The sequence below is a fragment of the Mus musculus genome, chromosome 18 (genome assembly GCF_000001635.26).
Source record: "Mus musculus strain C57BL/6J chromosome 18, GRCm38.p6 C57BL/6J".
Lineage (NCBI taxonomy): Eukaryota > Metazoa > Chordata > Mammalia > Rodentia > Muridae > Mus > Mus musculus.
The window spans coordinates 4,541,116-4,569,032 of NC_000084.6; the positions used below are offsets into that span (position 1 = coordinate 4,541,116).

General features: G+C 44.9%; 1 long non-coding RNA gene across 3 annotated transcripts; it reads right to left on the reverse strand.

Annotated features, from left to right (window-relative positions):
* Positions 1 to 496: 496 nt before the first annotated feature.
* Gm41658 lies at positions 497 to 21,484 on the reverse strand. 3 transcript variants are annotated; one of them, XR_877154.1, is made up of 5 exons: positions 21,447 to 21,484; positions 17,555 to 17,667; positions 5,289 to 5,962; positions 2,877 to 3,158; positions 497 to 1,908 (listed from the first exon to the last, which is right to left on the reverse strand). It is a non-coding gene; the product is annotated as a predicted gene, 41658 (long non-coding RNA). The 3 variants fall into 3 exon arrangements; XR_877153.1 differs by lacking the exon at positions 21,447 to 21,484 and having other exon boundaries at positions 17,555 to 19,582; XR_877155.1 differs by lacking the exons at positions 17,555 to 17,667; positions 21,447 to 21,484 and adding an exon at positions 12,001 to 12,463.
* Between the last annotated feature and the right edge of the window lie 6,433 nt (positions 21,485 to 27,917).

Below are 27,917 nucleotides of genomic sequence, written 5' to 3' on the forward strand. Positions count from 1 at the left end.
AAGTCCCCTGAGACTCTGGAGAGAGAGAGGGTATTGAGTTAGGTGATGTACCTGGTAGAGTCCAATAATTAAAAAACAACAGAAGAATGTTTAGGAACTGCTGGTGAGCTTGAGTTTAGGCGAATATGGGGAGCAAAAGAAATAGAGGCTCCCAGTCTAGCTAGGAGATCCCTTCCCAATAAGGGGACAGGATACATTGACACTATCCAAAAGGAATATGTGAGAGGTACACCCCTAATGCAACTAAATGATGGGGTCTGGTAAGGGAAGTAAGGTTGTCCTTTTACCCCAACATTAGGAAAATAAGGAGAGTGGGCCCCCAAAACTCTGTTAGGACTGAGTAAGTGGCTCCAGTGTCTAAGAGGAAAGATATGGTATGGGAAGCCATTCCAGACTCCCTGGCCAGCCGGACGGAAATCTATGCTAGGCAGTAAACAAGCCCATATTTGGTGGATGGCTCTCCCTTAATCCCTGATTGGCTGAGCAAGCCTGCCTGGTGAGGTGATGTGACCTGTGGTGATTGGTTGAGGCATGGTTGTGGCTTGAGTGGATAAAAATGCTTGTACCCTGAGGCTCAGGGGATTTGAAGAGAGAAGCTGCCTGAGTAAACTGCTTTAAGAAGAACCGGTGGTTGCGTTTTCCTTGCTGGTCGAGTTGGACGCAACAATATGGGTCACCCACATACCACGATATCTACCCTAAGCTCCATGTTTGTGATGGAGGTCAGAGGAGCCTGGGCCTTGTCACTTGGCCATAGCCAAGCCTAGGAGATTGGTTGGAGGGTTATCTGGGTGTGATGTCCCTCTGTTTTGTGTAACATGAGGGCAATCGACAGCCCAATGACCCTCTTGATGGCACCTAGGCATGGCCCCCTTGGCTTGTAGGGATTAAGGCAGGCTTTTGCCCAATGACCTTGCCAACTGCACCTGTAACAGGTACCTGGTGGTCTCTGAGTCTTAGAAGACCATGAGCTCAGGGGTATCGGCTGGAGCTGGTCGGACAGCCTTTGCCAACATATTTTAGTTTTGTTTGCGGACCTTCTCATCTCTCCCATGGAACACTTTGAAGGCCAGCACTAAGACTCCTGCCTGTGGTGTCAGGGGTCCCCTCTCCAGCTTTTTGAGTTTAGTTCTTATGTTGGGGTAGCTCTGGGAAAAGAAGTAGGTCATTAGAAGATGTTTACCTTCAGGGTTTTCAGGGTCCAGATTGGTATACTGCAGGAAGCCCCTTTAAGGGGCTCTAAAAACGGAGATGGATTTTCCTGTTTATCTTTGACAACCTCTTGGAGTTTTTCAAAATTTACCGTCTTTAAAGCTGCCTTTCTCAGGCCCACCAAAAGATATGTAACAACCTGTCTCTGGCTAGAATACTACCTGCGGAATTATAATTCCATTGAGGATCCTGGTCAGGTACTGTCTCCAATCAGATTGGATATGCTCTATCTGTTTGATGAATCTCATCTGCATGTGCTCTCACTTGTTCCCAAACTCGCTCTATCATGTGTATATCATGGAAAGTCAGACTGTACGATTGGGTAATATGCTGAAATTCTTTAATGAAGGAGGAGGAATTAGAAGTATAGGAGCCCAACCTCTTTTCTATCTGAGAAAGTTCACTCAGTGAGAAGGAAACATGTACTCTGACAAGACCGTCTACCCCTGCAACTTCCCTTAGGGGAAGGACAGTTGCTGGGTCAGATTCCTCTCGGGGAGGAGAGCTTAGGGGTTTGGTTGTAGCCTTAGAACGTGTGATAGGTGGTGTGAAAGTAGGTGCCAAGGTAGAATGTTTAGAAGGACCTGCGGTTGGCACAGAAGACGGATCCTTGACCCAGAGGTAGTAGGCTCTGAGGTATCTCAGTGACGAGAAACTGAGGCAGCAGTTTGGGTTTTCAATGGTGCAGAAACAAGCCTATGGAGAAAAGGGGGTGGCTTGTTAGTTGGGTCTAGCATTGTGGTGTCATCTAGCAGGAATTGTGCAGGATTCATGGCTCAAAAGGAGTTGAGTTGGAGAGCAGAGAGAGCACATAGAAGTATTAGAGCAAAGATAGATGAAAGATTTAACATAGATAGCCTCTTCTCATTTTCCGGTTCGCTGGCAGTATGTACTAAGATCCTTTAAAACAACTGGATCTAGGGTACCATTAAGTGGCCATTTAGAACCATTGTCTAGCGAGTACTGAGTCCAGACCTTATTGCAAAAGTGTATTAATTTTGATGCCTTCAAATGAGGCGTTAACTTCAAAGACTTGAGATTCTCTACGAGACACCCCAGTGGTGTATCTGGGATATGTTTGAAGACATTTTGTTGCCCATTTGGAGGTTGCTGGTGTCCTTACCAGTGTCCCGGGAACAATCCAGAAACCAAAAAGGAAATCAGCCAGGCTAGTATGCCCAATTTTAAACGAGGACCTCTAGTGGCTACCCAGTAAGCCCCAGGCTTACTGTGGAAAGTGCTCTACCCTGGATCCAGGGATTTCAGCCAGCTGCAAGAGCCCCTGGGGAGAGAGTGACTTTCACCAGTGAGATTGCCCAGATGGACATTGAGGATCCCATCATAATTCCATTGAGGATCCTGGGTAGGTACTGTCTCCAATCCGATTGGATATGCTCTATCTGTTTAATGAATCCCATCTACATGTGCTCTCGCTTGTCTTAACTCCTATGTCAGCTGGAGGTGTGGCTGTAAAACACCAACCCCTTAGTCCCCAGACAGTACTGGCCAGGCTCTGTTCTGGGAACTGGAGCCCCCCACCCCCACCCCTTCGGCTGACCCGCCCTACCAATAATATGCTGGTGTCTGTGTGGGAATTCTAGGGAACCAGTAAATGAGAGCGTGGAAGCTGGGCCTGTAAGGTGTACCAGAACAGCACAACTCACGTGGGTTGAAGTTTGTATGTGCAATGGCAGCGGCAGACCACATGGGCAGCAGCGGAGGTTCAGCAGCAGAGGGGCTGCACGTCTGCTGGATACCCCTCCTACCCAGCACGCTGGACACAACCTGGATCCACTGGGATCTAGCAGCTGTTGGTTGTCTTTGCTTTCCCGGGTTTAGGCACCAAAGTGATGTATTAATAATAATAAATATATCGCGGATATATCCAAACAGCATGCCCTGCCAAGGCGGTTCCACATAGAGGTTTTTTGAAAGGAGCTGCAGGGCTATGGAAGGGGAGAGAAGAAAGATAAGAAAGAGAGAGCGAGGAGGGGTGTTCTCCTTATTTATACGGAAAGTGAGGTAACACAAGTAAGGGTGGGAGGTGAGCCAAGTGGGTTCTGGGATATGAGGGTCGTTGGCTTGGCAACACAGGTCATGGGTCACATTGTTAGTGCTTAGGTTTAGAATGTCCTGGTACTAACAGATTGGTTCAGAAGAAATGACTCACTCCTTGTCCACAACCCCTCCCAAGAGAACGAAATTTGCATCAAACTACAAACAGCACTAGGCCCATCCACAACACCTGTGGATGTGGGTCTCTGTGTAGGTAATGTGTATTTGAATCCAGGTGCCCTCCAAGGCAGAGGCCTCGATCTCCCAAGTCCTGTAGCTACCTGTAGCTGTTAGTGGTCAGATGTGGGTGGCTCCTGATGCAGATGCTGAAAAGCAAGCTAGTGTCCTCTGCAGGAGCAGTATGTGCTTTTAACTGCTAAGCCATCCATCCTTCCAGCCGCTTATTCATTCTCTCTCTCTCTCTCTCTCTCTCTCTCTCTCTCTCTCTCTCTCTCTCTCTCTCTGTGTGTGTGTCTATCCAATCTGTGTGATGGGGTGAGAGTATTGTGTGTGTGTCTTGATGCTCATGTGAAGGTCACAGAACAACTTGAGGAACGATCTGTGAAGTCATTTCTCTCCTTTCATCATGTGGGTCCCTGAGATTGAACTCAGGTCATCAGGTCAAGCCACAGACATCTTTACTTGCTGAGCCAACTCGTCAGCCCACAGTTGTTCTTGGCTTTGATACTACTTGTATAGTCAATGGGAACACAAGGTTCCAGTTCTAGGGCTCTGCTCCTCCCTTCCTTCTTCCTCCCCTCTCTTCCTCCCTCTTCACTTCCCTCCCTTTCTCCTTTTTCTTCCCTCTCTCTCTTTCTTCTTCTTTTTTTAAACATTTCTTTCCCCTTTTTAAATTATATTGGATATTCTCTTTATTTACATTTCAAATGCTATCCCCTTTCCCAATACACCCCCTGGAAACCTCTCCCCCTCCCCCATTCTTGTCAGATAGTCTGATATCAGAATCAGTTTTCCTGGGGAGGAGGCCTGGATGGCTATGATGGGGCTGTGGGAATGCATGTCTTTTCTCAACCTCTTTCCTACCTGTCTGACTTTTGTGCCACCTGTAAATATTACCTAGTCAAAACAAAACAAAACTAAACAACAACAAAAGAAAAAAATGCAAACTTAAAAGAGTAACTGGCTGGAGCCTGGAGATGCAGACACTCATCTGGGAGGATGGGCAAATCCCCTGGCAGCTCTCATGCAGAGACACATGCTTTCAACTTCCTTTCAAAGACTTTTTTCCAAGACTGAGCAAGAGTCTCACATAGTGTAGGGACAGTATTTAATTTGGGGAGGAAAAGGGAGGAGCTGAAATTTGTTCTTTCTTTTATTGTATCATGACATATATTCTGCATATAATTTTCAAAAGATTCATTTTATTTTTATGTTGTATGTATGGTTGTTCTGTATACAGATATATATGTATGTACCATGTGAATGCTTGGTGCCCAGGGAGGCCAGAAGAGAGTATAGGAGCTCCTGAAACTGGAGTTATAGATGGCTAGAAGGTGCTATGTGGGTCCAAGGAATCAAACCCAGGTTCTCTGGAAGAACATCCAGTGTTCCTAAATGTTGAGCCATTTCTCTAAGCCCCAAATATAATTTTTGAACTTATTCTCTATTTTAAAATTAAATTTTAACAGGGCAGTGATGGTACAGGACTTTAATCGCAGCACTCAGGAGGCATAGGCAGGCAGATCTCTGAGTTCAAGACCAGCCTCGTCTATAGAATGAGTTCTAGGACAGCTAGAGATACACAAGGAAACCCTGTTTTGAAAAACAAAACAATGCAGGCAATGGTGGTGCATGCCTTTAATCCCAGCACTTGGGAGGCAGAGGTAGGCAAATTTCTGAGTTCGAGGCCAGCCTAGTTCACTGAGTGAGTTCCAGGACAGCCAGGGCTACACAGAGAAACCCTGTCTCGAAAAACAAACAAACAAACAAAAATCAAAAAACAAAACAAACAACAATATTAAATTCTAATGCTGAAGAAATGGCTCAGCTGTTAAGAATACCTGTTGCTCTTGAAGAGGATGCAGGTTCAGTTCCGAGCACCTATGTGATGAGTTGTAACCATCTGGAGATCCAGTTCCATGGGATATGGTGCCTTCTTCTTGGAGCCTGTAGGCACCAGGCACACATGTACACCAGGGATACTTACAGACAAAACAAACATACCTATAAAATAAAATCTTAAAAAATACTTTTTAATTGTTAAAGGCCAATATGATTTCGGAGTGAATAAAAGCACTCAAAGTGTGTATGCATGCACCCACTGAGCTCTTTCTCCAGCCCCAAAGTTTGTTTTTTAATTCAGAGTTTGGCATCAGATGGCCTAAAATCACATCCATACTTTGCTTGTATTATCTGTGTGTACCTGGCAAACCATTGTGTGCTTGGAGAGAACAGTATGTAATGTGAAACCCTGAGCAGAGCAAGCTTTTCATACATGCAGCTCTGCATGTCTGTCAGCCTAGAGGCCAGAAACCAGAGCAGAAGCCTGTGGCTTGGAGGGCAGGAAAGCCTGGTTTGGTTTGAGGTGATCTTGCCTTGATTAGGATCAGCTTCATGAGAACAGACAGACTGTGACTCATCTGAGGGGTGATGACTGCTTAGTCCCCTGTCTTGATGTTTATGCTGATATTTGTGAGTTTCTGGGTCCGGAGGGTGTCAGTTAGCTCCTGGATACCTGAACAAGGAAATAGACAGAGACATGTGGCTAATTGTAGAAGGAGAGTCAGTATGTCAGGAGCCTTCCAAAGGAGGAAGAGGAAGAGCAGGGAAGAAGTTTGGAATGTCGACAGCCCAGTGCACAAAGGGCCTTGGTTTTTCCATCACATTGCTAGGGCTTTTGGGTCATTTGCAGCTTCAGGCACAGAATGTAAGCATCCCTCAGGTCTTAAATCACCACCAGGAGTGTGCATTTTATGAGTCAGAGAGCTGCTGCAGATAACCTGGGGTGGGGTGGGGTGGAGTGGGGTGGGGTGGGAGATGAAGGCTGCTCCCAGGGTCCCAGCCTTCCTCTTTTCAAGCAGGTTTCCTCACATGCCAGGTCTGGAGGCTTTCTGTAAGGTGGTATGCACCTCACTCTACAGACTATCCTGCCTCAAGATGCCTTCAGTGAGAAATGTGGTTTGAGGCCCAAGGTGCTGGAAACAGCTGAATCCTCCACAGCTCTCCTTCTGCCACCAGCTATTTGTACCTCTGGTCCTTCCAGCAATGTCTACATCCCATCAACCAGTGGTAACAATCTAGAACCTTCCAACTCCAACACAGTATGACCCAGTAACTACTCCTTGTTATTCTCCATAAATATTCAGTTGTTTGTTCCTAGTGATCCCTGGAAGGAGGCTTTGAATTCACTGCTTGATCAGTAACTAACACATGCCAAGACTATTTCAGGCCCTGGAAGTTCAACATTGAATAGAACATGTACGTTGGCTCTTCTCACAGAGTTTAAATGCTTGGAAAAATGATTAAGAAAGAGAGAAACGAGAAATGCCCTTGAAATGAGTGTCACTGTCATTGGCATTGGCCATTGAAATAGCCTCTCAATGGGAACACAGTATACAGTTGCTTCTTTCCCTTAGCCCTGCAGTGGAGTAGGATATGTTCTACTTCAAAACTGAGTGATTCATCCTAATTTTCCTGAAGAGCTTCTCCAGAGATTTGGTTTATGGAAAACAAACTCCATTTTTATGATAGATCAATTCAGTAAATAAATGCCTGAGCTGATAGCACATGCTAGGAGTTTTTGAAAGTCAGTATGATAATCTCCAGGAGTAGGATGTGTTGGGAATTGGCTTTTGCTTTTCCCTATCTCACTTTTTAAAAGATGCATGCTCAATGCCCACAGAATCTCTGTTGGCATCTCCCTCCCAGATTGCTTATCATTCTGGATTGATTTGTTCTGGCCCAAGCATTGCATTTAGGGCAGAGATGTGCACACGACAAGATCATGTTATAAAATCCAAGAGCAAAAATTCCTTTCTCCACGATCATGTCCTTCCTCAGTCACTTAGGGGCTGCTGTTGATAATGTCACACATGAAGAGCTTTCCACTGATATTTGAGGTATAACCTTAGGAATGAAGTCAGCCATTTCCACTTAACATTACAAAGATGACCCAGGGTCATACACAGCATCCATCTGACTCTTCTCCAGAAACCAGAGCTCAGCAGTCACATAGTGACTCATGCAAGTTGCACTTATCAATGAACCAGGGTATCTTGTGAGTCAGCTGGGTTGGCTCATCAGACATGAGGAGAACTGGCCTTACTTGCCTTCATTTCTTTTAGAGTCAGAAAAGACAAATTTTTAAACATATACTCTCAATATATCGATCTTTATACCAACACAACAAGCAAATACAAATATCTCGGAATGGAGAGAGAGCCTAGGAAGTTGGAAGACTTCAGACCCTAAGTACTGTTCTGAGCGAGTGACTAGCACAGTAACAAAGCCACAGTTTTCAGTGATCAGGCGGCGGCAGCCCTCGTCACTTGCCTTGCTTTTCATCTTTATGGTTCCCTTCCTGCTCATCTCCTGCTTTCCTGCCTCACTGACGCAGGAAAGCAGAAAGTGGTGAGGAGCAAAGTCTAGAGGCTAACATACAGAGGCACACACAGGGGGAAGGCACAGAGGCACACCTAGGGGGAAGACTTGGGTCAACCAGGGCTTCCTCCAACCCCAAGAAGGGTGTTCTGAAAACTCTAAGTGATAGGCAGTTGGGAGAGGTGTGTGACATGAATGACCCATAAAAGTTCATGAGGGACTTTGTTTGCCTTAGCATTTTTTTCTCATGCTGCCCTCTGTGTGACAGGGGAAGGATGGCACACCTCCCGGCTCCTCTGTATCTTTATCTTTTTGGACAATCTCATCTTCCATAACTAACCATGCATCTCTGTGAAATTCACAGTAAAAACACACAAGAGCCTGGAGATCCTAGAATCTGCCCCAGACACTCAGGTTCAACCCTGTCGTGTCACTGCTACTTGATCCTGCTTGTCCCTACCGCTAAGCACAGTGAGGCCTCAGTGGAAAGTGACAGCAGCTGAGACACAGAGAGGAGACATTTCTTGTTCAAGTATTTATCTCCCACTTTCTTATAATGTAAGACTGTGTGTGTACATGTGTGTGTTCATGTGAATATGTAAGTGTTTATGTGTGCGTGTTTATGTGTTTGCATGTGTACATGTGTATATGTGCTTCAGTGGTATGCTTGTGTGTATATGTGTATGCATGTATGTTTGTGGTGTGTGTGTGTGTGTGTGTGTGTGTGTGAATGTATCTTCTTTAGTTTCTCAGAAATTTTGCTGTAAATTTTGCCTGGTGAGTCTGCACACTACTTCACTTAGGAATATCCTAAAAATATAGTTCCATGGCTTGACAGCAAGCTGAGAAACGTGGCAGCAGAGGACACTGAATTAATGGAAGTCATAAAACTTTTACCACCATGAGATTCGCTCTTGAGCCCATAAAACTCTAGTCAATGAAACATAGCAACTGAGTGCTCCATAGGGTACTTAAATCATCTGCATACTTTGCTCTGAGCTTGGCTGCAGTCTGCTTCTGCTGCAAAACCTTGATTTTGTAAATAAGCATGATTTAGTCTAAGATTAAAAGCAGAATGGGGCAAATGAAAGTCCTTGCAGCAGGGCATGGTGGTGCATGCTTAGAATCCTAGCTGCAGGGGAAAGGGGACTGTGAGGCGAGAGTTTGATCTGTGTAGTGACAGCCCCTCTTAAGGATGGGGAGGACGTGAGGAGCAGGACATGGATCTCTGTGGTTAGCCTCCCAAACCTATAGCCTCCACCTCCTACCATTAGGCAGAATTAATATGGAGGTCGTGCCGTGAATTACATGCTGTATGCACTACAGCACTGTGAATATCCTGTGGGGAAGGGCCATGTGAAGTTGGAGAAATCTCCACAGTGAATGGGAGCCTGAAGGGACCAGATGACTTGATAACACAGAGGGCTCACTGGTAGTAACCTGGAAGAGAGAGAGGGCATCAGGTAAAAAGAGGCTTTAGTCCATGATGACATTGTCTCAGGATTTATGACCAATGTTCACATCAGAACCTGCTGGAGGCAGGCATATGGGACACTGCACTATATTTGCACTGTTTTTTCAGGAAGGCTACTAAAATAACCAGCTTATTTTAAAAGAAAAACCAGAATACAGTTTGTCAATTCTCTTTCCAAAACCAGAAATCCATCTACATGTCCCTTTCCCTTATTGCTGTGAACAGGTACCCCCCCCCATACCATCTCTGGCTGCTCTCCACCCCAAATACCAGCTCTGGCTGCTCTTCCCCCACCCCCCATACCAGCTCTGGCTGCTCTTCCCCCCCATACCAGCTCTGGCTGCTCCCTCCCCCTAGCCCATACCAGCTCTGGCTGCTCTCCCCTTCCCCTCATGGAGCTGCATGTGCTTTATTCAACTGTGAATGACCTTGGACTTTGTTCAGTTATGAATGACCTTTGTTCCAGAGACATCTGAGATGGTCACAGCACACTCTTTCTTCTGAGTCATTTGTGGGGCATTTATGGGTGTTCTCTCTCATGCCCTTAGCTCATAGGCAAGGCCACTCTGATGTCATAGCCAGGCAGGCAGGGCACATCACCACCACATGTGGCTTTCCGTGGAACATTGCCCCTTTTAGTACAATGACCCAATTTTAAAAATAGGTCATTATAAAAACTGCCTTCTGGGCAGATGATGTTTGAATGAGTCTAGTACTGGTACAGTTCGGTGGCTTCGTCTCAGGGTTAGAGCCCATGCTACCATTGCTGAGTTGTTGACATAAATACCATCTTCTGTCTTCCATCAGAATCAAGAAACATAGCATGCATACACACAGACACATAAACAAAAATGATAAAAAAACCAAATTATCTAAAAACATGTATGCTATCCTGACAGAGGATCAGGTAAACCATCATAAAGCCAAGTGTAATTTTGTTCAACTGAACATTTGCCTACCTGTTGGGCTCATTTACTGTGTGAGAAGCACCCAGTCACTGAACCAGCAAGGGCACCTTTGTCTTGCCCTGTAAAAGGTAGGAAATGGTGGACTCCTGAAGACCACCCATCTAAAAAGCAGATGAAGAAGTGGCCTGTCCGCTGGGAGGCATTTGAAAGTATCCTGGGACAGAGGCCTTTGTGTGTCTCAGTACTACCTGCTATGGAACACTGAGGTACCTCCTATGAGGGTAGTAGATGGCTGATGTAGGAAGTCACAGAGTCAAACCTTAGAATCTTGTCCCCCTGGTGGGCATAGAACAGGAACAACCACACAGATGACTCTTCTGCTATAAGAGTCACTGCAAGCCACTTGGAAAGCTATCTCTGTCTAATGTTTCTATGGAAGTGATGGGCTGGTGTGACTAGATGACCCCCAGACACCAGCTCTATGCAGTTTACTCATAGAGACCTAGAATGGCATCTTTTGTGCTAGAAACTTCCAGATTTTGGGGGAAGTTAATGGGCTGTCCTGCTAGGATCAGTGTGTTTACTGAGATAAGATAACCTTTAACTTATCTGTTTAAGAGAGGAGAAGCCTTCCTGACAAAAAGCAGGCCCCTTTGAAGCAGCAGGGAGGGAGAACCTAGGGAAGACCGTGCCCTAGGTCTTTGTGCTCATCATGCCCCTAAACAACAAAACAGGAAGACAGGATGTTCCAACTCTTCCAAGAACATCCTCCTCATTTAAGGGAATCCATAGCCCCTTTACCCAGTGTTCTCGGCTGCAGATTCCTATTTTCTATAAATGAGAAAGAACATCAGAGCTGGGGAGATGGCTCATCTGGGCAAGCACTTACAGCAGAAGCTGAGGACCTGGGGTCAGATCCCCAGAAAGAGCTAATGCCAGCACTCTTGTAGTTCCAGTACCAGGCAGATGCCGTGAGGAAGAACCCTGGAACTCACTGGCAAGCCAGGCAGCCAACTGGTGAGTTTCAGATTCAGTTAGAAACCCTACTCAAAAAATACAGAGGAGAGTAATAGAGCAAGATGCCTGGTGTCAGCCTCCAAACACACACACACACACACACACACACACACACACACACACACACACACATGCATGCACACAAGCATGCACGCACACATGCACACACGCACATGCACACAGACATGAACACATACTACATATCAAAATAAATATGTAAAAATAAAAAAATGTGAACATTAAAACTCCCATTAGATATTGTATTGAGTTATTTCTATAGTTCTGATTCACAGAAGTAAAACTTTCTTGATCTGGGCATAGTCAAGTGACATTAGCCATTTCTTTGTTCATCTCCAAAATGACCACTGTTAAAAGGAAGTCTATTGCTATAGAGAGTTCATTTCTTATGAAGAAACTAGAAGTGTTTCTTTGAGCTGGGTAACTTTTCAGGATCTGTTTCTCAGCTATAAAATACTTCTCTTAGGATTTTTGGCTTTCAGAACTGTGAGAAATCCATTTCTGTTAAGTCCCTAGGGATGCAACATGGTCTCCAGAAACTCTGACTGTGGGAAATCTGGAGGAAGGCCTGCATGCAAAGCAGAAAGCAACCTGAGGTGGTGGTGAGGTCCAAGTTATATGTGGTCTTAGAGACCCTGCAAAGAAGCCTGGATTGCTGTAGGTACTTTGGGAACCCCCTGAAATGTTCAAAGAACACTCTAACTGATGCCTTTTCTTCCTTGGAATTGTGGGACCAGTAGCAAGACTCAGCATCACCTGGGCAGTTGAAGGAGACTTTCGTCTTTGGCCAGGACTAGGAGCAGTAAGTGAGTAAGCAGGCGATCAGCTCATTAACTTGGCACCAGGAAGCTGTGGATGCAGAGAAGACAAGGCTAGGCATGTCTTCTGAGGAGAGTCTGAGATTTTCTGGGACTTCAACCTCTTTTCACCCCTTTAATGTTTCTTTCTAGTTGTTGTCATGGCCATTGTTTGGCTGTCACTTAGTGTGCAAATGGGGTGGTTATGATGTCAGAGATTGTCTGGTGCTTGCTTTGACAACCTACTAGACCCCACCAGCTCATCTAAAGAGCAATTTATGGCATGCAGGCAACCTGTCCTCAAAAATTAGGATGGGGCAGAAATTCAGTAGGTCACTAAGGCAGTGTTGAAGGTAGCAGGCACTAATATGACCTTTTAAAAAATAAATGTTTTACATCTGTCTATTCTCTCTCCCTCTCCCTTTCTCTTTGTATGTGTGTGCATCTGTGCATGCATGTTCAAGGGGAAGAATCATGTGATACTATGATACATTCACAGGAGACTGCTCTCTCCTTCCATTATGTAGGTACCAGGGGTCAAACTCAAGTCAACAGACTTGGTGGTCGGCACCTTTACCCACTGAGTGAGGTTTCAGTCTCACTGTCCCAGTGACTTCTTTAAAAATCACATTGTCCTGTGAAGTCAGGATGGGAAGAAAGAATAGATGCAGGGACAAGAGGGTGAGATTCTGGTGACAGTGGTAGCCACAGGGACAAAGGCAGATCCAGTCACAGTAAATTGCTAGATGAAATTGGCAGTTAAATTACAGGAAGTTGTCACGTCCGCTCTCAACCAGCAAGAACGACAGGACCACCAGTCCTTCTAACAACAGTTTATTCAGCAAACTTCAGTCTTCATCTCTCTCTCTTCATCTTTTTCCTCATCTATCTCCCCCGAACCCCAGGCCTCTCACTCTTATATACTCTCAGTCCCCACCCACTCACAGCAGGCCACGTCACCTCACCAGGCACACAGCTTCAGCCAATCAGGGCGGCAGGGGCATGTCTCCACCAAATATGGACTTGTTTAAACCGCCAGCATCATGGTGCACCTGTGCAGCTCTCACGATGGTCGTGGCTTATTTTCAGGTGTATGAGGAAGTCAGGTGCAAGTCATAAGACTTAGCTGCAGTCCCAGGTGCCATCTTGGGACTGCTGCCACACCCGCTCCTCACAGGAAGTGACTCAATGAAGCTGAGAAAGTAGATCCAGCTAAGCTTAGAAAGGAAACAGGTTTGGCCCAGAGGGTGAGAGTCAGGGCTTCAGCATTGAGCCCATTCAGTGTGTGGATGGCTGAAAATTAACCAAAGGAAAGGAAAGGTAGGTGTGAAGACATGCAGATTTTTAAGGAAAATAGCTCAAGCCCAGTGTCAGTTTGAACAGACTGACAAGTCATTGTAAAACTCTAGCCCCAACTTTAATATATATATATATATAAATTTCTTAGTGGAAAGTAGTCCTAAGATAAGCCATTGAAAGGAGGGTTAGATAAGAGTAGCTAAACCAACCGCAGCAGTTTCTGGAGGCTACAAATAAGTATCTCTTATACCAAAAATACAGACGGCAGGGTGCCAGGGCACTTCCTATCCACGTGTGCTAACAAAGAATTTAGCCTCAAAAGAAAGATGTTGGCTTTGTTAAGATGTATTTGCTCTGTAATTCTGACCTGCTACCCCTAAACACACACACACACACACACACACACACACACACACATACCCCTGTGGGCTTTTGAGAAGGATAAATCATGGGCAAAGAGTTTAAATGTAAGATCTTGTTCATCTAACTCCAGAAAGAAAAATTTGAATATACTAACCTCTTCATAAACATTCATAAAATATTTTTTAACTCCACAATGTTAATTTTTAACTCCACATGGTCAAGTAGGTGGTTTTCCCAGGCTTATGCATTGAATGTATTGGCTCCTGTGACTTCCCCAAACATGGGAAACTCAACTCTGGTGGTTTAAGTGAGAGTGGCCCCTGTAGGTTCATAGATTTGAGTCACTGTGGAGCAGCAACATTTGAAGGATTAGGAGGTGTCATCCTGGGTGGGCTCTGAGGTTTCAGATTGCAAACCAGTCTCTCTGTCTCTCTATTCCCACTGTCTGAAGATTCAGATGCAGAACTCCTTCTCCAGCACCATGTCTGCCTGTGTGCTGATATGGTCCCTGGCCATGGTGATAATCAACTAAGCCTCTGAAAACTGTAAGCAAGTCCAAATTAAATGCTTTCTTTTATAAGACTTGCCATGGGCCATGGTGACTCTTCATAGCAATAGAACACTGATTAACACACTCAACTATATACTTTATGATGCTAAGGACAATGGTCAATCTTTATTATTACAAAAGGTTCACAGTGTGGCAGTCACTATATAGCTACACTAGCTGCAGCAGCAGCCCCAGCAGCCTTGCCCTGCCCTAGCTTTTGAGAAGAGCCCACACACATGTCTTTGGAGTATTTGTTTTGCTTTTAAAAGAAACTTCTGCTTAAATTGTCAGTGTCTCTCAACTGAATTCTAGATATAAAATGAAGAGAATGATGCCCATTGGAGAGGATAGAGAAGTGGGAGGTATTGGGAGAGTTAGGGAGCTGTGCTGTTCCACCAGCCCAGGAAGGGAGGGTGTTACACAAAGGAACTGGACTCAACCCTGACAAACGTTGCAGGGAAGTCCAAGGCAGTAAGGCTGGGAACTCTTTTGACTCAGCAACACAGAGGTTGCTGGTGACCTGGCCCAAGGCAGGACAGGAGCTCATGAGTCTTTTCAGAAAAGGTAGAGGAAGAACTGGCCCAAAATCAACTCCAGATGGAATTGAAGCAGAAATTTAGGAACAAAACTATCAAAATATTGTAAGGAAACAGAATATATATATATATATATATATATATATATATATATATATATATTACAAACTTGAAGTAGAGAAACACATGAAAATAATATGACTATAGGTTGACAATAAAAACATACAACATTTTAGAAAATAATATAAAACTAACATATGAACACTACACATTTGCAATCTGTATAATAAAAAGCATTTAAAAATCATTTCTATGAAACAATATTTTTAAAAGGCATAGTAATGCATTTAACACAAGAGAGAAAGTAAAGGAAGTGTAACTCTAAGGACTGGGACTGGGGAGATGGCTCAGTGGTTATGGAAAGCACTGATTTTGCAGATGACCCAAGTTAGGTTCCTAGCACACATGTTGGGTAGTTCATGACTATAACTCCAGTTCCAGGGGGTCCAAAGCCCTCTTCTGGTCTCTGCAAACAACTGTACTCCATGCGCTTGCTCTTTCTCTCTCCCTCCCTCTCCCTCCCCCCGACACAAAGAGAGATATACACATATGTACATGCCATGCACACACACAGATGGATATTAATTAAAAACAAAAGTCTTTTTAAAAATCCAGCAGCAAAGAACTGATGCTCAGCTTCCCCAATGAACAGATACTCAAGTCAAGAAACAGATACTCAGGAAAAAAGGATGTGACCTGGACATCCTCCAATATGGTGTACCAAGATAGGAGTGGAGTGCATGCTGCCATGGAGGCCAGTGGTCTAGCAGTAATAGTTATAGTACTAACAAATCTAATTGTATAAAATGCCCTTCAAAAGAATATGCATGGTATTGAGGGTGTCAGACAGAGACAAAGTCTTTCTGAAGCTCTGGGTACCCTTCTAAGCTCACAAAGAATTTTTTTTTGTAAAGCTGTAGGGTCAGGGCTAGGTGTTCAGTTGGCATATTAAAACGAACACTTGTGTTTGGTTCCCAGCATCCATGCTAAAGTCTGGCATGGTGCTGCACATTTGTAATCCCAGGGCAGGGAAGACTGTTGGAGCTTGATAGCCAATCAACTCAGCCAAAATGGAAAGCTTGAGGTTCAGTGCGAATCTCTGTCTCAAAAAATAAGATGGAGAGTGATTGACAAAAATCCCTGATATCAACATTCACATGCACACGCATATACATATATGTGTGCACCTACATGTACAGACGTGCATACCTCATATACAGAGGGTTATAGGTGTGAGGTCCTCATGTTTTCACTGAGAGCCATCCTGAGCTGCTGGAGCTGCCCACAGCCCCTCCCCACAACACCCACAGTATGGTAGCATCCTTCTTTAAGGTCAGCCAGGGAACCTCCACTCAGATGACGTGCGTTCAATTTAGGTCATACAACATACTGAGGGTGATCATCCCATCAAGCGAAGGGGATGCTATCAGGGAAACCTAACAGCTATTCAAGTTGTTCACGCTGTAGTGCAAAGCAGCGAAGCCTTGGGTGATTTCTCCTTATGAATTTAGTCTGCTTCACGGGAGATTAAGAATGACTTACTAGCATGTCAAAGGATAAAATCCAACAGATATAATCAAAGATGGAATTGTTTTTCCTTTTCAACTCTTACATTAGGACACTCCATTCTACAAAAAGAAGGGAGTGCTCACACTTGGAGATGTAGAATGGGGGAGAGGCAGGTTACAATAGGAGCAAGGAAGCAGAACCACGGGACAAACCTCCAATTGGTAGAATCTGGACTTTGTTTAAGTGTCTTACAAAAGCCTACATGTTGTGTTCAGGGTGTGGCCTTGTTTCTGTTAGGACAGATGGAGCCTTGAGAAGATAAAGGTTAGTGGGTAGTCAGATCATTCTGGTGTGCATTCAGAAGGGAATGTGGCCCCCTGGTCTCCTACCTATTGCTTTCTGACTGCAAGATGTTCAGTCTACACCACACACTCCCTGCTGTTAGGTGCTGCCTCCCACAGGTCCACAGCCACAGGACTGAAACAAACCTTTCCTCTTTTCAATTTGACCTTGGTTGTTTGTCATAGTCACAGAAAGCTGAGGAACACAGTTAACATCAGGTTATATTGTTGTAAGGATTAACACAAACAGTAAGGGACAGAGGTTGACTATACTTTGTTCTTAGGAAAATGTAGTCTTCTTTGGTGCCATAAGACTTAAAGTCTTAGTTCCATAGCATAGCATTTAATGTAGCATTTAGAATAAGTAGCATTTTGGTCTGATTTCAGTCCAAAAGAATTCCTTCACATTATTCTGGTTCAGTGAGAACACTAGGTCCTTTGTTCCCAACTTTTAAAATGATGCATTTTAAAAGTTCAACTTAAAACAATCTTTAAAACAACAGTATGTGTGTTTGTGAGGGGGCGGCAGGGTGTTGCACACAGCGCCGGTGCCTGTTGTGGCCGGAGGTGCTAAATCCCTTGGAGCTTAAGTTATAAGTGGCTGTGAGCTTCTGGAAGTGGGTGCTGGAATCCAAACTTAGGCCCTCTGAAGAGCAAGCAGTACATGTTCATAATGACTGAGCTATTTCTCCAGTTCCAAAATTTCACCTTTTGGTCTGATCAGAAGGGTATTAAACAAACAAACAAACAAACAAACAAACACCGAATCAAGCCATGACAACAAGTCAATCCTTTAAACAAAGTTTCCTGCAAACTCGGCTGTTCTCAACATTTCTAAAGCTTTGAGGATCTCACCAGAAAGTGATGTCTGTCGAGGCAAGTGGTGTGCAGGGATTTGTAGCCTGGGGTTTGCCTCCCTTCCTTCTTGTTCTGGATGAGCTCACTGGTGATGGAGACCCTGAGAAAGTCTGAAAGCAAGAAATATCAGCAATAGGATACATCCAACATTGGGCTGTCCTGCGTAGCTGGTCCTCATCCTGGAGCAGTCACGATGGAAGACACTGGAGTCCCGTACCTCGTGGGTCCCTGCAGCTACGCTAACACAAAGCTGTGTGTTTTGGCTGTTTTTGCCAGCCCAGCAGTCTATAAGAGGCTTCCTCTTTCTCATTAACCTGCCATCATGAGCAAAGTGTTTTTGTCAGTTGGCCGTGACCTCCAAACACATGGGGGTCAGTCAGCAGGAAACACCAGCTGTGTGTGTGTGTGTGTGTGTGTGTGTGTGTGACCTTAAAGAAAGTTCATGTTTGTTTCAAATTGCCCTACTATCTGATAGCGTTCATGGAAATATATACACATGGTTGTTTCTACATGTGGAATTCAGCTCCTCCTGAGAACAGACAGGGTGATTCCAGAGTAACTGTGCAATAAGATTTTCCCTGCCTGCATCCCCTCCTCCATGTCACACTCATTTCTTCAGGCCAGAGCCCAGTCCAGCCTTCATCCAGTCTCTGCTCCAGCAGGAAGCATAGAAGAAGGGAGGTAACCAGCCTCTGTGCTCTCCCAGTCTTATTTGGTACCCAAAGCTGACCTGCCCGGTGGCATCAGCTTGAGAACAAAGGCACCTCAGCTCTCCCCACTTTTGCCTCCAGGTAAAGCGAATTCATGGGTAAGCTTAGACTCCAGAACAGGCAGAGGACAGACTGAGGTAGAGACAGGACGATCTGGGGTCTGCATCTCATAGTAATAAACAATAACTGCCATGCCTGGTGGCACCACTAAATTAATGCAAAGATATGGAACCGGAACAAACTCTTTGGGCTGGCAAGATGGCTCAGTGGGTAAAGGAGCTTGCCACAAAGCTTGGCAACCTAAGTTTGATCTCTGATATCAACAAGATAGAAGGAGAAAACTGACTTTTGCAAATTGTCCTCTGACTTCTGCATATGTGCTATGGCCAAGTGTGTATGTCTAAATGATGGCACAGGCAGCTTAGGGGTGTGTGCACGTATGTATGTGTGTGCATGTGTATGTACATGTGTGTGAGTGTGCAGTCATGTGCCTATGTTTATGTGTATGCATGTGTTCGAGTGTGTGTGGGTGTGTATGTATATGTGTGTGGGTTGTCCACATTTTATGGCTTTCAGCTAGTTGATGGATTCTTTGCAGAAATGCTGTATCATGAGAACTGTGCTGCAGAGAACTGTAGTGTACGTAGGAAAACTCCTCTATCAGCAGCTGAGTCAAACAGTGGCCCAGGAGTCCATGCAACATTCACAATTCTTTTTCCCTTTTATGTTTGTGTGGATGGGATAGGTTACAAAAGCCATCCTTAACCTAGGCTAGCTTCGATCTTCAACGTACATAACTCAGAAACTCCCCAGGACAAGGAAACACTCCTCCTTAGAAAGAGCACATATGGCGGCAAGTAGCTCAGATCAGGAGATGTAAGCACTGTTTAGCCATCAAGATGTGAAAGAAAGCTGTCCTTTGGGCGGGGCCCTCTGGTCTGCCTGTGTGAACTGAAGTCTTGATTGGTAGAGGTGTATCCGTTTCTTTCTACTTCAGTGGATGCATCTCTATTACCATAGAACACTTCTCACTTCTGCATCTCAGGACATTCCTAGACATCACTGAGGTTGAAGTGTAGGTGACGAATGCCTGTAAAATCACCATGCCATGTAAAAGTCCAAGCTCAAAGATTAGATAGTAAAAACTGCACCAAGTACAACAGACCTGCCATGTTCACAGCACAGTTCGAGAGCATACAGGAGGAATAAAGAGTCTGTTGTCTTGAGAAGCATGGGACAAGTGAGGGGCAAGGAGAGATTGTAATGAATGCTTATGGAAATCAAGCTTGGTGTAACCACAACCAGTCTCCACAAAACACTGCCCAGGTTACCCAGGGGGTCTGAAGCCCTCTTCTGACCACTACAGCCACCACACACACACACACACACACACACACACACACACCCCATACAGTCTCATAGACATATACACAGATACATAAATAAAAACAATATAAACTGTTAAAAGGTTCAAAAGGACTACAAACTAATGCTAGAAAGTCATGTCCATGACCAAATGCTCTCCCTTTTCTCCTTGAAGTGCCCAACAGAAGAAAGCCAGTTGCTTTAATGTTTTGATTATCTATCATATTCATTTATTTGTGTGTGTACATGTATGTATGCATATGCATGTGCCTGTGCATATGTATGCATGTGTGCATTTGTGTATGTGCATGTATGTATGTGTGTGTATGTGTATGCACATGTGCATAAGTGTGCAGTCATGTGCCTATGTTTATGTGTATGTGTGTGTGCTCGAGTGTGTATGTGTGTGTTGTCTACATGTGCCACAATACAAAGTTCTATGTGCATCTCATCCTTGTCAGACCAGAAGACCCCTGAAAATCATACACATCAATATTTATTTCTTGGAGTCAATTTTGGTGACAAGCAGACATGCAGCCAAAAGAGAGTAATAGAATGTGTCTGTGTCTTTATTTGGCATTCAAAAAACGGTGCTTCTGGATAAGTTATTATTTATTATAAATTATATGTCAAATTATATATGTAAATATATTATAGTTACACACACACACACACACACATATATATATATATAATAAATTATAAATGAATTATTCTGGAGTTCCATTTGGCAGCCTGAATGAGAATGTCACCCATAGGATCATAGATTTGAATATTTAGATCCAAGTTGGTGGGCTGTTTAAGAAGGATTAGGGTGTGTGGCCTCCTTGGAGGAGGTGTGGCCTCCTTGGGGGAGGTGTGGCCTCCTTGGAGGAGGTATGACACTGAAGATAGGACTTTGAGGTTTCAAAACCCAAGCCAGGCCCAGTTATACTCGCTCTGTGGGCTGTTTATGGATCAGATGTGAGCCCTCAGCTACTGCTCCAGTGTCATGCCTGCCTGCTACCACATTCCCTGACACAGTACAAACCCTCTGAAACTGTAACCAAGGCCTGAGTTAACAGTTTTCTTTCATAAATGGTCTTGGTCATGGTGTGTGGTCACCACAACAGTCCAGTGACTATGACTCTCCAATTTGTGCTTAATGGAAATGGCAAAAGCAAATCAGTGCATACAGACACAGGTTAGAGGACTCACATCTTCCCATCTACCAAGCTGGTTCTTATTTAGTTCTTATTTGTTATCTACTCACATGTGAGGACTTAAAATCAAATGCCCAGAACCCACATAAAAGCTGAATACAGTAGAGGAGCATGTGTAATCCAGTGCTCCTGACTGGAGATGAGGCACAGACAGGAGAACTCTCAGAAGCTCATACGGACTACCTAACTTGACACACATAGCAGAAGAAGCACAAAGAGACCCTGCCTTAAGTAAGTTGGAGGATGAAGACAAACACATAGGTGCCATAGCATGTATGTCTGTACACAGGTACATGCATGTGCACACACACAAAGAGGAGGAGGAGGTCTATCCATTCTACCCAGTGGCCACATGGACTTTTGTGGCAGACCCAACATTGTCAACACCATCCAAATGCTTCTAAGACTGATTTATCTTTCTAACTGGACCAGCTAAACCAACCCCACACACAAAATATGCCCAGACAGATGGATTTATTTCTTCTTCTATAAGAATAATTCATATTTAGGACTCTGAGAGATTAAATTCCCCTGGAAGGCCAGCATTTCCTTAGAGAGTCAAGTAAAAGCCACTAAATTTGTTTCCCACCCCAGCCACGTCATCTTTCTTACACGCGTTCTTGCGACCGGCCAGGAAAGACGCAACAAACCGGAATCTTCTGCGGCAAAAGCTTTATTGCTTACATCTTCAGGAGCCAGAGAGCAAGAGCGCAAGAGCTCTATTGCTTACATCTTTAGGAGCCAGAGCGCAAGAGCTCAAGAGAGCAAGAGCAAGAGAGCGAATGGTGAAACCCCGTCCCTTTTCAGGAGAATTATCCTCCGCCTAGGACGTGTCACTCCCTGATTGGCTGCAGCCCATTGGCCGAGTTGTCGTCACGGGGAAGGCAGAGCACATGGGGTGGAGAACTACCCTTGGCACATGCGCAGATTATTTGTTTACCACTTAGAACACAGGATGTCAGCGCCATCTTGCAACGGCGAATGTGAGGGCGGCTTCCTACACCCACACACAAAATATGCCCAGACAGATGGATTTATTTCTTCTTCTATAAGAATAATTCATATTTAGGACTCTGAGAGATTAAATTCCCCTGGAAGGCCAGCATTTCCTTAGAGAGTCAAGTAAAAGCCACTAAATTTGTTTCCCACCCCAGCCACGTCATCTTACCCGCAGAGCACATTCCGGTACCTGCAGATATGGGCAGGTCCACATCATCCTGAGTGAATAGAGTCCCTGCTTCTCCTCCCCGACCTTGTGTGCGGTGTATGCACTTGTGTGTGGTTGGTTACCCATACCTGTCCATTCTCACAGAAGCCAGAGAAGGATGGTAAATGTCCTGCCCTATAAATCTCCACCTCACTCCTTGAGACAGGGTCTCTCACTGAGCTGAAGCTAGGTTAGCAGCCACAAGCCATAGTGTGCCCTGGGTCTATATCCCTCACAGCACTGGGGTTTCCGGCACGTCCTCTTCACCCAGCTTTTTCTCTTCTGTAGTAGAATCCAAATGCAGATCCCTGTGCTGGAGCCATGTGTCTCGCCTTCCCCCCTTTCCTCGGTCTTCCCTGAGGACTGATTGCAAATGGATCTGCTAACACCTTTGCTTCGTAGTTGGGCAAGATAAAGTAGGGCAGAGGTGAATGCTTCCACTCCTCTGCTGTGGATGTTTCTGTCCATGTGGGAAAGCTGAAGGGAGATTAAAGGTAAATATTTCCAAGAGAGAACAGGAAAGGAATGGAGCTGGAAGAGAAGCAGCGTGGATGTCAGACCAGGCCAGGGCACTCAGTCATAAAGCAGCATGGATGAAAGGTCGCCCGGACACTCAGTCACAGAGACACTTGGGTTTCCATTTTAGGGATTTCTCTGGAAATTAAACTGTACCCACAAAGCTCATTTGCTCAGATTCTATTCTGGAAAGAAGCCTTGGCAGCAAGATAAAAAAAAAATAGATCTCAGTTTAAGTGTGAAGAAATATGGGGTTGAGGTTAGGAGCCCTATTAAAGGCATAAAGTGTTCCAATCCTCGGAGAAGGGGAAGGTGTCAGAGCACAACTCTCTTCACATTTGATTAAAGGATGTGCTCAGACATGAGCCAATCAGTTGCCTGTGAAGACTGAGAAAGCCCAGAGCCTCTGAAGAGCTGGGCTAGGCTGGAACACAGAACAGGTATCTTGTTTGTTTGTTTGTTTTTTGTTTGTTTGTTTGTTTGTTTGAGGCAGGGTTTCTCTGTATAGCCCTGGCTGTCCCGGAACTCACTCTGTAGATCAGGCTGGCCTCAAACTCAGAAATCCACCGGCCTCTGCCTCCCAAGTGCTGGGATCAAAGGCTTGCACCACAACACCCAGCTAGAACAGGTATCTCAACAAGATGGTGGACTAGAGGTCATGATTTGAAAACTACTGATCAGGAACACAGATGGGTTTGTTACAGAGTAGATCTGAAATGACCCCCACAGGGCTGTTCTCCTATCAGTCATGCACTCAAGGATCCATCCCCAGACTGTGGCACTACTTGGAAGTGGTAGATTTTTAGGAAGCAAGGCCTAGTTGGAGGGAGCTATGTTGTGGACAGCATAGCCTTAACACTGATAGCTTCCTTTCTTTTTCTTCAAGACTGACAATGAGTGGTACACTTTCTGTATTATGAGTTCTGACATGATGCAGTGTGCTGGCCAACCAAGCATAAGCTGAAACCATAAATCATAACACACCATTCCTCTTTATAATTTGGCTGCTTCCAGTATTTGTCATAGTAACAGAAACTGTTTAACACAAAGTCAATGTAGACCAAGAGGCAAAATCCAGAGCCTCGTGACATTTTCTATCTGCTAAGCCCATGGCTTTCTTAGTGCTCACTGTAAACTTATGTAAACCTTTTCTTGGGGAAACGTTAATGGGCATGAATAATCTTAGGTGGTAAGTATTAGAGGGAGAAAAGCATCTATCTTCTTTGACTCGCTAGGACACACCCGCACCAGCTGCAGACATGGTCTTCACCTGTGGGAAGATGGTGACTGAAAAACTTTAGCTCCAAGAACATTTGAGAACAGTCCCTGTGACTCAGAGCAACCTTGATATCATCACAGTGCCTCAGACTCCTGCTGCAAGATGCCCTGCAGGGGAGCCCTGTAGGTATGCAGATGCTGTTCTGGCCTTTGTAGGTGAGATGTTCATCTTGACCAGGCTCCAGCATTTCAATTTCTCCCTGAGTCCAGTAAGACATTTAAGCCTGGTAAATTCATGACCCTTTAAGAATCTTCAAAACTATTGGATACTCCAAAACCCTTCTGTCTACTTAGGCTGCATCTATTGATGTTTGCCCTGTTAAGAAATTAAAATATGTGTTTATTTAAAATAATCCTAACAATGATAATACTATCCTTTTAACATTTTAAAATGTAAAAACATTTTTCTAAGAATTGAAAGAGAGATATTGTTTTACATATTTGAAAGCCTCTTTAATATCTACTTAATAGTTGGCAGCTGCTTTCTCTTATGTGTCCCAGTAGCTGTTGGGTTTGCTCTAACACACACGCAGTCCTACCTGCTGTGTTGGCCTTCTGTGAGCAAATATCTGAAAAGCAACCTAATGGAACACAGGCTTGTTTCCTCACTGGCTGATCACAGTCTACCATGCCAGGCAAGGCACGTGGCAGGATCAGCTCTTGTTGAGGATGGTAGGGCTGTGAGGCAATTAGTCCCAGCGTGGTAGTGAGCCAGGAAACAGAGGTCTTCACAGATCCAGAAGCAGTGTTCCCTTCAAGCCTTGTTCTAACAGCCTATGTTGGCTAGCTAGGCCCCTTGTGTCAAAGGCTCCACAACCTCCCCAACACTTCTACCAGTTGGAGACCAGTTCCTGTGCAAACCAGAGCACCCAGGATTGCACGTGCATGTGCCAACACAACAGAAACAGTAAAGAATATCTCACTGTCACTAGGTAGATTCCATAGACTCCCAGACAAGGTGTCAAGAGAGTGAGCCTACAGTCACGTCCTCATCATTACCTTGCTGCCTGCCCTTCTGTGGTGCTATGGACTGACTCAGAGACTTGTGCACGGTGGGTGAGTGCCCAGACACTGAGATACTTTCATGGTCATATGTGTTTCTTTTCATGTGATTTTATTGTTGCTGCTGTCATCATTGTCATTGCTGTTGTTTTGAAATGGGGATCTTGTTCTCTTGCCCAGGCTGGTCTCAAGCATGTGGACTTACACGCTTTCTACCTCAGTCTCCTCAGACCAAGCTCTTTTTGCCCTTTGAATCCTTTCATTTTTCAATGTGACTTTTAAATAAAATCGCAAGATCACATTAAAAACTCTCTAATGCATTCACAGCGTCTAATTACAAAGCAAAACAAATCACCAAAAAACTTTAACAAAATCTCTTAAACGTAATAAAAATAGTAATTAGTAACCCAGTAGGGAGCACCCTCCTGGCAGCCCGATAAAGAAATGCAGTGCACTCTAGAATACACAGGAAGATATAGGCTCGAGTGTGCTTTAAATTTATAGGTATTATTAAGTATCTTTAAAAATAGAAGGCAAGGCTAGCACAGTGGCCCAGTGGGTGAAGATGCTTGTCACCAAGTCTGACAGCATGAGTTCAGTCTCTGATACCCACAAGGTGAAAGGAGAGAAACTGTCCTACAAGTTGTTCTGACCTCCAAAGACATGTTGTGGCAGAGGCACAGGCACATACATGCACACCTGTGTGCACACACACACACACACATGCAGGCATATGTGAGCACACACACACTAAATAAATATAATTAAACATAATAAAGGAGAACAGTTTCTGTCATTCCATCATTTCTGAGTGGTGATCCTAGTGGACATATGTCAGACTGGCACAATCCCTTGTGACTGGAAGCTGAGGTCAGGGATGGGGCAAAGGCAGAGCTAGGAATTCAGGAACATCCTGGGAAGGGTGAGTGTGAGGATAGCTCAGATGAAGAAGCCCTGGCCCGTCCCCCTCCAGCTTAGCCTGTCTCTGATTCATAGACACTCTTTCCGGCCACACAGTTCATCTGCTGGCCCAGGTCAGGCCATTCCGGATTCTTGAGCGGTCTGAACACGGGTCACGCTTAAACCTAGACTTGGTGCTTACTTAGCCTTCGTTAGACTTTCTGGCCCTTTGGACCAGTAGAGATGCCCACCAATATTGCAGTGCTGATAAAAATCTATCCCAGAGGACAGTAATCTCCCACCAATGAACACCCAGGGTGCACTGGGCCCATTTGGAGCCTCAATATGTTGTAAGTCATTGTACCATGCCCTGCAGTGAGGACTATGGAACTATTGTTAAAATCTCTGCCAGACCATGTGATTGCTCCTTCTGAGCTGCTGATACTCAGCAATAAGGAAACTCAATCCATTATGGAGGTTGCCATGAAACCCACCCCAACCTAAATAGAGGTGCACTCATTGTTTCTGAGGGTTGAACTCACTGTTTACACCATTGGGCAATAGCACATGTGAGTAGAGAGAAAGCTGCAGAAGCATCAAAGCACAGGGTCCGGAGCAGCTCTGCAGTAGAGCACTTGCCCAGCAGGAGTGGGAACCCAGGCTCCACCTGCAGCACCAGTTGAAACAATACACAGGACAGGACAGAGCATGGTGTCCCACTGACAGGCGAAAGACCCCAGAGGCTCCATGGTGACAGAGACGGTGCTGGGGAGGAGCTATGTCTCTCTCCTTTGCCTGATGGCATTTCCAGGCTGAAATGATCTTGGCCTCTTGGAGGCAGGCAGAGGGCAGGATAAGTGAGCAGATGTTCCAGGATGATGGAGCGACACTGGCCTGAGGCCAGTTACTTTCTTCTTTTCTCTTGTTGACCATAAACGTTTAGCAAAGTGCCCCAGTGCTATGACAACTGGATTATGGGGAACAAATGGAGGGAATTTATCTCCATATTCGAGTCAGAGATTTCAAAAGAAAATGATCTGTCTTAGTCTGCTTTGTATTGCTATAACTGAATGTCATGTGCTAAGTAATTTATAATGAGTAGAGGTTTACACAGTGCATTGGTCCAAAACCTGGAAGGTTCATGGTCAACAGGTGAGATCTGGTGATGGCCTTTGTGGTGTGTGTGTGTGTGTGTGTGTGTGTGTGTGTGTGTGTGTGTGTGTATGTGTGTGTGAGAGAGAGGGGGGATGGAGGTAGTATATACATGTGTGAATATGTGTGCAGGTACACACACACACACACGGGATGGGAAAGAGGTTGCTATCAGTATGTTTTCCTTCATCATTTCTCCATCTTGGTTTTTGAGACAGAATCTCACTAAATCTGAGATTTGTGGTTTTAAGAAAACATCCTGGCCAGTGAGTCCCTGGGATCTACCTGTCTCTACCTCCTGGTGCTGGGTTACAGGCATCTGCCACTATGTCTGGCTTATATGTGGGTTCTAGGAATTTGTTTGCAGGTCCCCATGCTTGTGCAGCAAACCCTTCTCCACTGAGTCATTTCCACAGTGCTGGACCAACTCCTTAATACTGCACCTAATACTGCACATTCAACTTCAATGTGAGTTTTAGTGGGGATATTTACACCAGAGCAAGGTCTCTCTAGGCTTCCTTAAAGTAGCCCTGAGAGGAAGATTGTAGGAATGCAGGTGTAGCACTGTACAGCTCTTCTCCGAGTTTGTTTTTATTCTTAATGAATTAAATTTCCTTAAAGATTGGGTTTTTCTTAGCTGAGTTGCCTCCAAGGAACTTCCTACAATTTACCTTGAACTGAAAACATGTGGATTGGTGTCTCCTGAGCCTGTGTGTGACCTTAACCCCAGACTTGGCCACTGATATCTAACTTAATATAACAGCGTGTTATCTTGCTAGAGCATCATCAGCCAGGCTCCCCAGAGACAGGAAATAGCAGTGTCGCTGCTTTGGAGACACTTATATTATAAGGTAGTCACAACAATGACGCAGTTTCATGGAGACCATTCTTGGGTAGTTTTCTTGAACCAAGCAGGGGAGTCTCCAGGACACAGAAGTCTCTCAGATCAAAGCATCCCCAAGGGAAGAGTGACTGCCTCCACTACTGCACAGAGCAGTGACCCAGGTGCAGAGCTAATGCAGTTCAAA